Below are 16,475 nucleotides of genomic sequence, written 5' to 3'. Positions count from 1 at the left end.
TAACATAGGAAAATATGTTATAGAAATATCCTAATTATCTTTAACATCCCCTCAAACTAAAAGTGATAGAAGTCAACTTGAGTTTGGATAAATAAAATCTATGGTTGTGGAAAATGCTGTCATTGCTGCAGAAGGAGGCTACCATGGATGTTGTGCAAGCTATGCGTTAACAAAATAGGCTGACATAGAAGCATCATTATCGGACAATACGAACAATGTTGAAATCGATGTTGAGTGGAGGATATTACGACTTATTGAAAGAAAAAATGACGAGATGCGAGATCGGGTGCACCGTTGTGCACTTGGGCACCTGAGGATCGTCTAGCTCCGATAACAAGTTAAGAATAATAATGCGGAGGAGAGAAATATGAAATTTGTGTATATTTCAATATTAGAATAATGAAGAATCCATCAGTCAAGATATACACAATCAAACAGAGATATCCGTGCAATTTTGGAAGATATGGAGAATCAATAGAAATATCCTAATTATTGGAAACTTGTCTGATAAGTGGTTCATTGACAAATGAGCGCGGAAGGGGGGCGGGGTATGATGGCACAAATTGGACGAGTTTGTGCCATCCCGGCGCGTGAGGCTTTCGTCCATGGTGGAGTTGGGTCACGGTGGCCCGGTGGGTGTCAATTTAGCAACTTGATTGTAGGTTTCAAAGTCTTTCGTAGTAGATCACTGCGGAGGCTGTCTCAATAGGTGATGGCGAGTTTTGATTGAAGTGTTCTGATTGCGAGAGAAGAATGGTCTTTTGTACATAACCGGAATGTCTAATACAGTCCATATTCTGGGAGGTTTTCAGCTCGTAATTTTGTTGGATAAATGGGTGTCTCATACGATTTTTACTCTTAAAATTATAATTTCCTATTTATATTTTTTAACTATTTAGAGTTTGAAATCAGGTTTTGATTTAATGTTAAACATCTCAAATTTTAAAACTCGGAGACAGAAGTTCAAACCTGGCGTTTTAATATGGTTCATAGCAAGAAAATTTTCCTGTTAAATATCCATGGGTTGTCGTACGCGTGAAAATGAGAAAGCATGATCTTCGTCTTCTGCAGTACTGCTTGGTGATTGGATTTGGTCGTTGAATGTGGAAACAAAGAAATAATCTTCATCCTCAATCGCAGAAAAACAATGAAAAAAGAAGAAGAAGATTTGAATAGAAGGCACGCGGTTTAAGAAATTGTTCAAGAAATTATGGTCCATTATTAGAAGATATGCCAAAAAATGGAGCGCTATTTCTTCTCCATTATTAAAAGATTTGCATCTTGGACAATATTTTATGGGTCCACAACTATTGACTTGTCAAAGATAGTCGCGGGACGAGTTATCAAAGTTAACTAGATTATTCTGTTAAGGAATTATAATAGGACCATAAATGGGGTTTATTGTTTTGCTGGCCGATCAAAATCAAATTTTGTCGCACTTTCATTTTATATCGATCTAGGCCGAGGATAATTAATAAGTCTGATTTGGTTGAAAAAGGAAAAATTAATAAGTCTGCCTCACCGGTTGCTAATTATTTGTCTTGGTCTTTTATTATGGTGCGAGTCTTGGTTTTTGTTTTTTATTTGTTTCGCTAGGACTAAGACGAGTCTTGGTCTTTGTTTTTTCTTTGTTTCACTAATTAATAAGTCTGATTTGGCTGAAAAAAGAAAAATTAATAAGTGTGCCTCACTTGTCACTAATTATTTGTCTTGATCTTTTATTATAGTGTGAGTCTTCTTGGTCTTTGTTTTTTATTTGTTTCGGTAGGACGAGTCTTGGTCTTTGTTTAACCTGCCAGCTGGCTAGCATGGTAGAACCTGAGATAGTGACATTCTCCCTAAGGTTGAGCATCAATAATTGCCTTTTAAAAATTGGTTGTGGGTCGTGATAGAGAAATACACTATTATTTTATTAATTAATGTGTGGCAAAAGTGCAAAAAATATAATATTATTCCAATTTATAAAACAGAATTAGGTAGGAATACTACTTTTGTTTATGGATGTGCCTACGCAATACCATCATTAGATTATTGTTGTTATTAGTTGTAATCTTGCTGAGCCGATTCAATGTATCTCCACCTTTCACATGTATCTTTGTGAATTCAGCCAACCCTCGAAAGATCATGGAAACTTTTGGCAATTATGACAAAAGAGAAAACAAGACAATAATTAAACGTTTGGATCTTGAAAATGTTGTATTGTTTGACAAACGCTACTTTTCAACTTGGTTGCAGGAAGAAAACGACATGTAGATGCTAATCCCTGAATTTGTTAAATGATTCTTGTCCATCTTCTTCTAAGTTATAAACTTCATCGAGCGTGCCATTATAACTTCATCGAGTCTTGGTTTTTGTTTTTTATTTGTTTAGCTAGACGAGGTCTTTGTTTTTTATTTGTTTCACTTATTAATAAGTCTGATTTGGCTGAAAAAAGAAAAATTAATAAGTGTACCTCACTTGTCACTAATTATTTGTCTTGATCTTTTATTATGGTGTGAGTCTTCTTGGTCTTTGTTTTTTATTTGTTTCGGTAGGACGAGTCTTGGTCTTTGTTAAACCTGCCGGCTGGCTAACATGGTAGAACCTTAGATAGTGACATTCTCCCTAAAGTTAAGCATCAATAATTGCCTTTTAAAAATTGGTTGTGGGTAGTGATAGAGAAATGCACTATTATTTTATTAATTAATGTGTGGTAAAAGTACAAAAAATATAATATTATTCCAATTTATAAAACAGGGTTAGGTAGGAATACTACTTTTGTTTATGGATGTGCCTACGCAATACCATCATTAGATTATTGTTGTTATTAGTTGTAATCTTGCTGAGCCGATTCAATGTATCTCCACCATTCACATGTATCTTTGTGAATTCAGCCAACACTCAAAACATCATGGAAACTGTTGGCAATTATGACAAAAGAGAAAACAAGGCAATAATTAAAATGTTTGGATCTTGAAAATGTTGTATTGTTTCACAAACGCTACTTTTCAACTTGGTTGCGAGAAGGAAACGACAAGTAGATGCTAATCCCCGAATTTGTTAAATGATTCTTGTCCATTTTCTTCTAAGTTATAAACTTCATCAAACGTGCCAGTATAATTTCTGACCAATTATAAAGTGCATAACATAGTATTTTCCTTTCAATAAACCATGTAATGCACTAAATAAACCACATAGCCCAACCACATATTTCCTCAATCCACGCACTCTGAGATATAATAGAAAATTAAACCATTTCATGGCATCTTATTAATGAGATTGGATCAAGCATTGAATGGATTCAAGTAGATTGTTATTTTGGACATGCTTCGAAAATGTTTATATGGATGAACTATTTCTAGTATATCTCATATTGGCATGTTGGATTACTGTATATGGAAATTGGACTAGTGCTCATGGTCGAACTACGTCTCGAGAAATGATATATGTTCACAGGCCGGTTTCGTTTTGGGCTTAATCACAACAAATGTGATTTCCGAGCTTAACTACAATTGATGTAGTTTTTGGCCCTTATCACTTGGTGAAGCGTGACTAGGACTGAGCACTGGAGCATGCCTGGGCCGGCATGACCTGGGCCTGGTTGGCATGGGCCTATATACTTAACAAAAATTAATTTAAGCAAAATTAAATTCAAAACAATTGTAATATTTTTTTCAAATAATGAAAAAATGAGAAATTATTTGGGGGAAATTAATAAAAAAACACTCATTCAGTTAAACCAAATTGAAACCCAAGTATATCTTAAAAAATTTGAAATAAAATTACGCTTAGTGGTTCTCTAAAAATGCTTACACTCAAACAACCGTGTTCTTCACCATGATCCGGATAATATAGTACCACCGGTGTTCTCATGTCCATGTTAGTTACCGTTCCTTGTAAGTCAGTCATTGCCTATTGTCCATACAGCTTTGCATGCGCCTCAAAACTAGGCACTTGATGTTTTTTGTGAGATTTTTTTGGGAACATAGCCAATTGTTCAAAAACTTTAAGCCGTTAGATGAAGGCATGGTTTAATTTTTTAAATACTCTACCAATTCTTATATACCGTTGGGTGTAGAGTGTTTTACCAGATCTTTTTTGTATTTGTGTTCTGCATCTACCAATTCCTATATATAGCCATTAACTTTCGAAATTTCTACCTATTATTTGTAATTAATTGTATTGTAAGTTGCGCATACTTTAGTCTTTAGCTTAACATTAACATATAGACTTCTCCACTATCTCTAAAATGTAGAAGAGCTTACAAAAATTTTGTAGAAACACTAAATTGCAAAAGTTTTCGGTGATTGGGGCTCTTCCTGAAATTCTGAAAACTTTAGGATGACCTGGGTAGAGCTTGAACCTACAAGCCATAAAAAAAACTCGTTGAACTGCTTTAACTTCATCCTCTCCGAACACAATCTTATGAACGTGTGGATTCACAGAAAGACAAGAGTTGGCCTAAATGAAGAGAATAAATGGGTCAATTTGCGCTTCTGCTCTTGTTGGTCTTGTTCGAGAATCTAGTAATCTCACTGAACCTCTCCCTTATCATCCCTTCTTTGCATCAAATCATTTTCTCGCTTTCGCACATGCCCATCCACTACTGGAGTAATTAATACCATGAATGGCTCTGAGTTTTTGGCCTTTTGTGATCAACAAATGCAAAAATGGCGGATTGCTAGAAGCCGGCGATGCTTTATTCTACTTGAAGAGGAGGATGATTAGGATGAACCCTTTGCCTTCGCTTCCCATTTTCACCCAACTCTTGGGGGGTTGTGGAGAAGATGAAGAAGCATTGCGCCGCCTCCATTGACATGATCGATCGGATGAATTCGGAGGGAATTACTCCCAACGTTTTTAGTCTCAGCATATGGAAGACATGGTGAAGGGATTGTGCAGAATTGGCAACGCTAGGGTAGGCATTCGATTGCTAAAGCATATGGAAGACAGGCTGGGAGCTCGATGTCGTCATATGCACCACGGTTATCGCACAGAAATACCAGTGGCAGAGGCTTTCGAAGTTCTTTAACATTATGACTAGCCTAGGAAGTCACCCAAATGTTGTCACTTGTAATTACTTGATACATGGCTTATGTTGCATAGGCAAATGGAAAAAAAAAAAAGCAATGATTTTGTTAAAGAATAGAACACGATTTACTGTCCATTATAGGAAGATTTGCATCTTGGATATGTTTTATCGGTAGACAGCCATTGACTTTTCAACGATAATCACGAGAAGAATTATTAGTGAATTCGAAAGGACCATAAATGGGGTTTACTTTTTTTCGTTGGCCGGTCATTATGAAATTTTGTCGCACTTTCATTTTGTATTGACCTAGGCCGAGGACGACTACTATATCTTATTTGGCCGAAACAAGAAAAATTAAGAAGTTTGCCTCACTATTCACTAATTATATGTCTTGGTCTTTTATTCTGGTGAAAGTCTTGGTCCTTGTTATATCCTCCAGCTAGGTAACATGGATGGAACATTAGGCTCAATTTGTTTAGTGGAAAATATTAGACCATGTGATCGCATCAAGGAGTCGTGAACCAAGCCCTTGGCCAATAGGGAGGCTGTTATCATTCCTGAATACAAACATTGGTACAGTTCCTTCATTTATGAGATTGTTGTGGCCTCTAAAAAGCTCAAGAATACATCATAGGGATCACTTTCCCGCTCCTATTGGTTTTGGAGAGATGAATGTAGATGTAGACGCTCCGTCAGTGTCTTATTTTCTGCATGTATATTGCTTCCACTCTTTTTCCTCCTCGTGAGAACATTATAAGTGAACACCAAAAGAAGAATTGGCGCGACAAGCATCACAAAAGAACGCCCGAAAATGAACCGATGCACTCCGTCATTTGCGTTTCTCTGGCTCTTCCCTTTACCATGGAAGTCTGATAGCGAAGAGAAAAAACAAACGCCATCCTGTATCGCAGAAAAGATAGGTTTATATATGAACTGGACTTATGCAGCAACTTGAAAAGATCCACACCACATGCTCAGAGAACGAGTTGGACACATTACAGTACATGAACATCAACTAACTAGTCTTCATACTGAGGTGTTTCCCAATTACCAATAATGCATGAAGAGCCCGATACTAATGGATACTTGCACTCCACTTGATTGCAAACTCAAAAATCGAATCCCGATCTCTGCTCGAGCTCGGCTCGATAGCAAAAGTTGAAATACTCGGGCTCAAGTCAACCCAATCCTCACATAAGCTAGAATCAAGCCCAACCTCTACTAATTGAAAAGGAACATATTTCACAAGAAACGATACCCTAAAACACAAAGGCCCCTCATTACAAACCTGGATGCAAGAGTCGGCAAATTTGGCAGTAAAATTCACATTAGTTGATCATCTCGCAGTTACTTCATGCGAAAAATCACAAATGCTAAGCATTCATCACTACTGTACGGAGAGAAGAAGGCAAAGAAAGAAAGTTAAAGACATACAATTTTGATTAGAACAAATTCCGCCATATTCTTCGCAACTCAAAGCAACCTAAAGATTGGCGAGAAGTAGTCGAATGATCAACGACGACCAGATGAGAAGGGAAAATAGACTGGGTCCGTCCAATTGTTCATGATTTTCTTTATTTGTAATTTTCCTCACTAATAATAATTTATCGGTTACGTATCATTTTATAACTATTTTTTTCACAGGATGTAATTTCCCTTTTGTTGTCGTAAATTCCTGAATTTTATGATTTGTAAAATTTCACAAAAAATAGTAATCTACTTAATGAATATCTTTTTCTGTCGTTAGTAAATTACCTAATGAATCTTAACTTTCTTTTGGCACGTAATTATTCCCACTAATAGTAATTTATCTGTAATTTATCCTTACATGACTTTTTTTTAGAGGGTTTAAATTTTCTTTGGAGGTCGTAAATTTTCTAGAGCCTATGGTTCATAATGTTCCATAAATATAGTAACTATTCAGTTAATATAAATTTCTTTTGTGTATGTTTAGTAAAATATTTAATTGATCGTAATTTTCTTTTACACTTTGTAAAGGTTTGAGACCTACATGTTAGTAATTTTCCTCGCACATTGGAATTTTTCTCAATCCGTGAAGTTGATCAGTTTTGCGTCCGGAACTTTTCTTTAACATCTCAAAGTTATGACAAAAATCGGTTTTGCAAAACAAATTTGATGGACCACGTCTTTCCCCTTTTAATCCGACGATCCACGTTGAATATGGGACCAATCCCATAAAAGATAACTTTGACTTATGGAATTCCCGTTACTATTATGAAGTTTTCAGCACAATAAAGGAGTTTTATTTATTTATTTTTGGCCAAATATTAAAGTAGTGTTGGAGACTCTATTTTTTTTTTAAATTGAAGTTCATTCCATTGTGTTACTTTGTCAATAAAAATGTAAAAATGTATATATAGGTAAAAATGTAAATTAATAAAAAGTGTTACTTTGTCAATATTTTCTTTTGCTACAGCAACAGATAAAAGAAAACTGAGCTACTTCTTGTAGATCTATATATTTAGTACGAAACGCAAGTCTTATGTATGCGGAGGAGCCTTTACACATATTCCTATCTATTTCAACCCAACAATCGTATTTTCCACAAAAAAAAAAACCAATAACCTTTTTTTAAGAAATTTTTTTTGCTAACAATGCGGTCTCCAGTTTTCTTAAATTACTCAATTGATCTCATTGGATATAACAGTTCTCACTTCATGCACTCAGGATAATTATCGCACCATATCAATCAACAATATTATTTTTGCGAATTTTGCGATTCTCATCTGGCCTTTTCAATGCGAAAACATCGAAATCTTTTCAAATTATGTAAATATCTACGCGTAGAATCATACATAATCTATAATTATTTTTTTTAACACTTCAAATGACTATTTTCTTTTTCCAAATGTTGAACAGAGGCACAATTGATGGATAATTTTTTTTTCATTATTTCTTCCCACCAAGCCAGCCCAAGGGTGGCAAACGAAACCAAGAAAACTTACGCGGGTGGCCAAAATAGAACTTCGAACAAACTTCAGGCACGAAAATGGAATTTTTCAAAAGAATCAAAAAGGGTAATGGCTCCAATCTCTCCGCGCTCTCTCACTCCGGCATATAAAAAGGCAAAGGAAAAGCAATCAATCCCGCTATCGCTGGCAAAGTTTTTCGAAAGAGAGTACTTCGAGCGCGCCCGCTCTCGCGAGAGAGACTAGCAATCGATTCGATTCCATTCTGACGTGCGCATCATCGATCGATCGATCGAATCGCATCGAACAGAGGTTGAGAGATTCAATGGAGGATCGGGGGTTGGAAGAGGTAGAGACAGCTCGGTTGCTCAGCTTGGCTCTCGAGTTCAGCTTCGACCAGCAGTCCGCCACCAAGTGCTTGGACCGTCTCGTTCCCCTCTACGGTACTCGGATCATTGTTCCTTGTCGCGCTTTCGTTTTTTTTTTTTTTTTTTGGTGCTAGTCAGCATTGCAGGTATTACGCAGGTGTTTCTCGTCCACTACGATGATGGCTCTGGAATAGTCTGCTTTAGGTTTGAATAGCGAAATGTCTGGTTCTGTTCCAGCTTGATGTGTTTAGGTTGCTTCGGATGGTGGTCTTTCTTGGTTATTTAGCCGAATCGCGAGGTATCCGGTGATTAGGGAATGACGTAATTGTTTGTGTTGCGTGGATAATTTGTGAATTGATTGATTGTGCATTCCTAAATAAGGAGATTTATTGCGGTTAGTCGCATCATTCTGACGATGTCTGTGGAATAGTCTACCTTTTGGATTTGAATGGATCGGAGGAGCTGGTTAAATCTGGTTCACTGAGCGTTAATCCCGTTCCTATTTCTATGTGGGTTTTGCGGAGTAGTCTTATTGACTAGCGAAATGTCTTGACTTATTTCTGAAAGCTTGGTTGCTGAGCTTGGCTCTCAAGTTCGGCTTCGACCAGCAGTCCGCCACCAAGTCCTTGGACCGTCTCGTTTCCCTCTATGCTACTCCAATCGTTACTTTGTCGCCCATTTTGTCATGCTGAGATTAGCGTTTGCAGAGGTTGTGTAGGTATTTTTCGTCCACCACAATGATGATGACGGCTGTGGAATAGTCTACTTTAGGTTTGAATAGATCGGAGCTGGCTTAGCGAAGTAGTCTTGCTGACAAGCGAAATGTCTGGCACGGTTCCAGTTTGATGTGTTGAGGCTACTTTGGATGGTGGTTTTTCTTGGTTATTGGCCAAATTGGGTGGTATCTGGTGATTAGGGAACAACATAATTGCTTGTGTTGCGTGGATAATTTTTGAATTGATTGATTGTGCATTCCTAAATAAGGAGATTTATTGCGGTTAGCTAGTGTTCTGATGATGGCTGCGAAATGGTCTACTTTGGATTTGAATGGACCGGAGCTGGTTAAATTTTGTTCATTGAGCGTAGTCTCATTGGCATTTCTTTGTGGGTTTGGCGGAGTAGTCTTATTGACTTGCAAAATAATCTCTTTATTCATTTGGCTTTTTTTTTAAGGTGATGAAGGTCGAGAGTTTATCACTGTGGAGCACTGTGGCGATGACTTTCTAGCAGAACTTGCCGAAACTATGCAAGATACTGAGGATTGGGATGATTTGCAACCTGCGGAATCAGAAGCTTGTGGAGTTTTGGCTGATATGTTTGGCCAAGATATCCCTAATGACGGCGAATGCAATGTTGTGCATGATGTTAATATTATAGAAGATTCTCCACAACCTGAGAAATATCAAACTTTTCTTGAGGTGGATTCCTCTACTGACAGTGAAGACGAAGACAATATATTTGGCAGTAAAATGGGTAGGAAATCCACATGCTATATTCCTGACCAAAGCAGTACCGCGAACAATTCATCCACTCAACTTCTGGCCAGATGATCTTTGCAATCCATGGTATGCTTCTCCCATGGACATAGACAATACTGCCAAACCACTTAAATCAGCGTGTCACTGTTCTTTTCTATTATAATATAGTCTCTCCTTGATTGATTCCAATTTGGTTGTGATTCTGCGCACAGCAAAGGACCTACACAATGTACATGTACAAAAGCTTTTAGTAAATTGCTTATGAGGCCTCATCCAATCAAATAACCAATAGACACTCCTAAATTTTGCCAATTACTTCCACGGTCTTCAAGATCCAAAATGACCTATTAGAACTCTTTGGCCAATAAAAAGGTTGATTTTAGTTTTGGACAATGTACAAATACCTATATTTCTCAAATACTTTGAGAGTATAGAAGATCATCAAAGTGTGGAACTTAGCAATCCAGTGTCTTTGATGGGAATGTTTTGCGTAAATGAAGGCTTGTGCTTTCTTTGTGCAAATTTTTCATTTTCCATAACAATTCATGTCAGAAACTATTACAGTGCTGAAGAGGCTTATTTCTGTTGAAGGACTGTAAGAGCATTGTCACTCAAGGTTCAATATCGTCAGTTTCAAATAAAAGACATTGCTCTCGGATTTCGACATCCAAACAAGGGACTCTAAGTTATGAGGAATTGCAAGCCTTGGATGACATAGAATTGGCAAATGTTGTAATATTCAGAAACAAGGCATTTCGACCACTGCAGCATCAGGCTTGTAAAGCTTCTGTAGCCAAGCGAGATTGCTTCATTCTCATGCCCACTGGAGGTAATAAAAGTTTATGTTACCAGGTTAGTGAATGCTTACATTATTTCATTTGTGTAATGATCGTATGTAGAAGTATGTGTGGAGACAATGTTTAGAGCACAACCCCTGTGCACTTTGCTCAATGGTTCCACCAATTAAATACTAGACGGGTAGACCTGTATATCGATATTTAAGCTAAAAAAATGATCTTGTAATCTGCTTTGTTAGCACTGTTGAGAAGCTTGTGCTTAAACTTAAGGAAGAAAATGTTTTCCAAATGCAAATTAAGCGATAGGAAGTGATTCGGGTGCATAACCATGGGTTCCAATATATGGGATCAGACTAAGTTGGAAAAGAAAGGAATATAGGACATTCTCGTTCTGCCTTCGCACATCTCTATCTATTCTGTAATTTCTAGAATTTGACGTTTGTGCTGTGCTTCTAGGACCTTCTACTTACTTACTGGAAAATTTATGTTGTTTTTGCACGTAAGAAGTGTTGTCGGTCACAGTTCAGGTCCAATTCAAAAGGGTTATTAACACAAAGAGGAAAAAGTTTTCAAATTACTTGCACCAAATACAGATCATGGATGTCTATATTTCCTATGAAGGTATGTGCTATGTCATCTTCTCAACTAGGTGTGATCATTTCCCAATAATTGGTTTGAAATTGATGTCCTTTCATATAAATCTGAATTGATCTACCGAATCACAAGGAAGATATTAATCTGAATTAATTAATTTGAATTATCCTGAAGTGCTTTCTATTCAGTCTTGAAGTAGTTGATATATGTATCTGGCTGAAGTAATTATAAGACAAATAGTGACAACTGGTGTTTTCTGATCAGCTGAAGGTGAATAAAAGAATAATTCCCTCATCCCTTCCCTTCTTCATGTTCTCTTATGATGTTTTTACCCTTCGTTTCAGCTGCCGGCGACTCTTAAACCAGGTGTCACATTTGTTATATCTCCCTTGCTATCTCTCATCCAGGATCAAATAATTACTCTAAACCTTAAGTACGGAATACTGTCTACTTTCTTGAACTCTCAGCAAACTGCTGCCCAAGCAGCGGCTGCCCTCCAAGAACTAAGGCAAGGTTTAGCTCTCTCTCTCTCTCTCTCTCTCTCTCTCTCTCTCTCTCTCTCTCTCTGTTCCTAGAGAAGTACATCATACCATATAATCTTTATCCCGCCATAAAATGGCTATGCTCAAAATGTTGCGATGGATGCACATTTTTTATGTACTTAATGAAAAGATTCATGCCTAAGATGTTTGTCATAGAAATAAATTTTAGGATCTTAGTGTTCCTAGAGAAGTAAACATACCATACAATCTTTATCCTGCCATAAAATGTTGGGCTATGCTCCATATGTTGCAATGGGGTTTCTATTAAGCTTCTAAAACTTTTTTTTACCGAGTGTTGTGATTGTCAAGTCATTAATCTCCACTGCTTTGCCTATCTTTTCAGGAAAGATAAACCATCGTGCAAGCTATTGTATTTAACTCCTGAAAGGAGTGTGGGAAACCCATCATTTCTCGAGATATTGAAATGCTTGCATAGAAAGGTACTATTTTTGATTCACAGTAACTTTTTCTGAAAGTTTCTTTTTAACTTTTTGATAGTCATCCATCACGCATTGCAGGCACAACTTGCTGGTTTTGTTGTTGATGAGGCACATTCTGTGAGGTATGCTCTTTGGCATCCTTGTATCTGAAGCAAAGGTCATGCTAGAGTTACTTCAAAAGGAATAAGTATTTATGATGTTGCCACTGCAAAACTACTGTCCTTGTTCCAGATAAAGAAAAGCAAGTTAACTTTTGTAAATGCTCTCTCTAACTCTTTTTTTTTAACGTTTTCGCATTTTCTGTGTTTCTAGCCTTTCTGTGAAGTTCTAGTATAACAGAATGCAATGTTGAAATAACTAATTCTAGAAATGATCCAGTTCCTTCTTTTGAGAAAAGTCAGTGGCACATCGTTAATCATATTAAGCAAAAGGAAGACAACTAAAATAACCTCCAACGGAAATTAGTTTTGGAAGTAATTGGAAGTGTCCATGTTTGGCATGATAGTCAGATCTTTTAAGCTGGTTCTTGTGTTTGTATCTATTCTTTTAACCTTTATACTCTATATTAACATCTTGAGATATAAGGCAAAAGTTCGCCCATGTGATCATTGATTGTGTTTCTTATGAGGTCTTTACTGGATTTGCACTGCCAGTGCCATCTCATGAAAGGAACGTACTGCTGGTTTGAGCATTTCTCATATATTTGAATGATTGTAAACTAGTAAAGCTTATTGACTGCTACTTTCTTGGTTGTCATTATTGTAGTCAATGGGGACATGATTTTCGTCCAGATTATAGGGGACCGGGATGTCTCAAGCAAAATTTTCCATACGTCCCAGTGATGGCCTTAACTGCAACTGCCACTCTGCCACTTCGTGAGGTACGGGGACTGATTGAAATGTGCATCCATTGCAGGATATCCTAAAAGCTCTTAGGATCCCCCATGCTCTCGTTCTTGAGACAAGCTTTGACAGACCAAACCTAAAGTATGAGGTCATAGCTTGAAGCAGCTTGGAGAGCTGCTAAAGAATCGTTTTGCTAATTTCTGTGGCATAGTATATTGCCTCTCAAAGAGTGAATGTGTTGAAGTTGCAAAATACTTGAACGATAAGTGCGGTATAAAGACGGTGTACTATCATGCCGGATTAGTAGCCTGTCAAAGAGTAGCTGTTCAAAAGAAATGGCATACTGGAGAGGTCCAGGTTGTATGTGCTACCATTGCTTTTGGGATGGGAATAGACAAACCAGATGTGGTAAGTTGATATGGACTCTTGGCCTTTGCCTATTTTTAGTTTTAGAATCAAGCTGACGTGTTGACAAATAATCAACTAATCCACTTTTCTTCTAATGTTTAAGTTTCACTAATTGGTTTCTTAGTGTGCTTGGAAGTAAACTTTGCTAGTTCCATGGTCCACTGGCCTGCTAAATTGTCAGTCTTGGCTATTGATTGCAGGAACTACCGAATTATGTATTTTTTCAAGTCAAATTCTTTCTTCCATGCATGGAACTTGGGTGTGCTGAAATTAAGTTAGACTAGGATAAAGGTCTTTTCTTTACTGTCAAAGTGGCAAATGACTTTGATCTAACTTGACCTTCAGTTATAATGTTTTTGTCACATTTCAACTTGTTTTTATTGGTTCAGTAATTATTTTTTTATGGCATGTGGTCAGCGTTTTGTCATCCACAACACAATGTCCAAGTCAATCGAAAGCTATTACCAAGAATCAGGGAGGGCAGGAAGAGATAATATACCGGCAGTGTGCATTGCTCTATATGCCAAAAAGGATTTCAGCTAGGTTGTGTGCATGTTAAGGAGTGGTCAAGGATGTAAAACTGCTATCTTTAATGGCTCAAGCTAGGAAAATGCGGTAATATTGTGAACTCAAGGTAATCCATTTTGTGTTCTCAACTTCTCTTTAATGATCTCAACTAAGTGATGCTTCTATTTTGTGTTTCCACTTCCCCTTTTGTTCTATTGACTGTTGTTAGTGTTAGTCTGGCATTAACCAGTCTGGGTGCTGGATCATTAGATGGGTCTATTGGCAACATATGTAAATCATGATGGAACCTTTGGGCGAAACTCGTCTTCCACGTACCTGAATGGAGCAAAGTCTATTGATAAACATGTGTTAACTCTCTAATTTGCGAAATTTTCAGGATGAGTGTCGGCGGCAAACCTTACTTGCACACTTCGGCGAGTCTTTGGATCGGAAAGACTGTAAATACGGTTCTAACCCTTGCAACAATTGTCTCAAAGCCTCTTCATAAAGGTAAAACTTTCAGGTGTCAACTCTCTTGATGGGCGACGGGTACCGACTTACGCATGTTCTTGAGCCACACAGTTCTTCTGGTTCCATCATCCGCAATTATTGGAAGACCACATGGTAATGGAGGGGCAAAGGTCCTTAACTAAGGATACAGAATTCTTCGGTTGTGCTGGTCTTGTCATCTCATGTTTGTCGTTTCCTTTCATCTGTTGCCATGTTCTGTCTGGAACTAATTATTTTTGTGAGGGGAACGAAAATGTGGCTTGACATATAAGCCGGAGAGGCATATGGGAACACACCGTCCGGTCTTGACCGAGGAAGAAAAAGTTACTTGTTTCAGTTCAGCGAAGATTAACAATGAAATCCAATTATACAAGCACACGTTGCCTTTCTTCTTCTTTCCCGTTTTGAATTAGTGATGAACGCATATCATGACTGCATCTGAAGTTACTTTACTTGCAGATTCAATTTGTCAAGTCATATATCTTAACATACAATCGACTGGTTGAGGACCTTTATTAGGGTGTAATCATCAGTTATCCAACTATTGAACACTGCCGGCTTTCTGGTCTTCAAGCATTGCACTGGTGGACTGCATTATTCAAGTCATTAGTGGACTGGGGATCTTAGATCCACACTATGTAATAGTTTTTCACAGAGAGCACATGGCAATGCATCTATGATTTGATACTTAGGGATTTAACATGGTTTTATTATTCCTGGGTCAGGCACAACGTCAGATTCATGTTGACTAGGACGTGTCAATGTTAGATTCGAGAGAAAGAGAGAGACTACGGATCGATTCGATTTCGACTCGTGCATCATCGATTGATCAAATCGCTTGAACAGGTTGAAATTCCATGGAGGAGCAGGGCTTGGAGGTAGAGAAAATCGTCTGATCTGTTGATGATGATGGCTATGGAATAGTCAACTTTGGATTTGAATGGCAACGTAGCTGATTAAATTTAGTTCATGGAGCTGATTAAAATTGTCTGATCTGTTCTTCTCTCCTTGTTTCTGGGGTTCTTTAACCACTCCTAATTTCCTCAATTTGTCTATTTTGATTCCTCTTCGTTGTTGTACGATTCAACATATGGCAACATATGCTACCGCAGCTACATAATCTAAAAATGCCGTGCGTGGGTGTTAAACGAACCGAAAGGCTTTCCATAGTTCCATTTTGATTTGAGGACAGTTTTCATATTTCTAGTATCATCCCAGCAAGCTCGGAGTTACAAAAATGAGGAAAACCGAAAAGCCCCGGAAGCGAAATTTCTTCTGTCCTTTCAAAACTTTCACAGTTATTGTTGCTGTAATTTATAGGATCTTGATGTAAATTGTGAACAAACTTTCGAAACAAAGCTCCAAACAAATCGCTAGCATGAAATCAGCTCAATCGGTTTGACTTGTTCATCCAATTTTATTCGGTCAATTCACGATGGTCCAACTTCAACTCATTTTAGTCTATAAGGTCGTGACTAATGCTGTATATGGAGTCAAACACAAAGCTGTTGCCCTTTGGATTAAATTGCCAGGGCACTGGTTAAGCAACTAAGGAATCAAATTGCACGGTCAAATACGTTGACTTGCCACTTTTTGTGTTAATCCTAATCAATATTCTGAAAAATTAAGTTCTTTTATGCTAAGTATGTTTAACAAGTGATTTGACTCGTTAACATGGCCAGCATTATATATGGCTTTAGTACTAAAAAGTAGACAACAAGCTTATCAGACTACGAGTATACCTTGCGAATAGCTTTTAACTACTAAAATTCCATTAATGTAGTCCAGTTCATGGTAGGGGAATATCTGAGAGTGACCCCAAAGAACTTGCTTCGATTGAAACTCGAATGCTTGTCCGATGACCACAATTTGGCGCAGCAGAGTCAAAGAATTAACCAATTAGATGACCCTTCGAAATTTTTCATTCAAACCAAATGAGTACAAATTCTGAGAGGGGCTATTTTCACCCTTCCACTGTAGCCAAACGCCAAAGAAAATTCGGTTTCAAGTACCGAAAATGTATGGCTATGCCTCTTCTGCTTTAT

The 16,475-nt window shown here is 37.5% G+C and overlaps 1 protein-coding gene and 1 pseudogene across 1 annotated transcript in view; one reads left to right on the top strand and one right to left on the bottom strand.

The window, feature by feature from the left end:
* LOC115662822 (disease resistance protein RPV1-like) overlaps window positions 1-16,475 on the bottom strand; it is a 207,020-nt gene that overhangs the window by 119,250 nt on the left and 71,295 nt on the right. The window lies entirely within an intron of this gene.
* LOC115662727 (ATP-dependent DNA helicase Q-like 1) lies at window positions 8,267-14,806 on the top strand (annotated as a pseudogene).

This window comes from Syzygium oleosum, unplaced genomic scaffold, assembly GCF_021117445.2.
Source record: "Syzygium oleosum isolate NSW1041296 unplaced genomic scaffold, Sole_v2.1 Sole_v2.03, whole genome shotgun sequence".
Taxonomy (NCBI): domain Eukaryota; kingdom Viridiplantae; phylum Streptophyta; class Magnoliopsida; order Myrtales; family Myrtaceae; genus Syzygium; species Syzygium oleosum.
The sequence above is the reverse complement of the archived record's forward strand: the minus strand, read 5'-3'. Positions and strand labels throughout refer to the sequence as shown.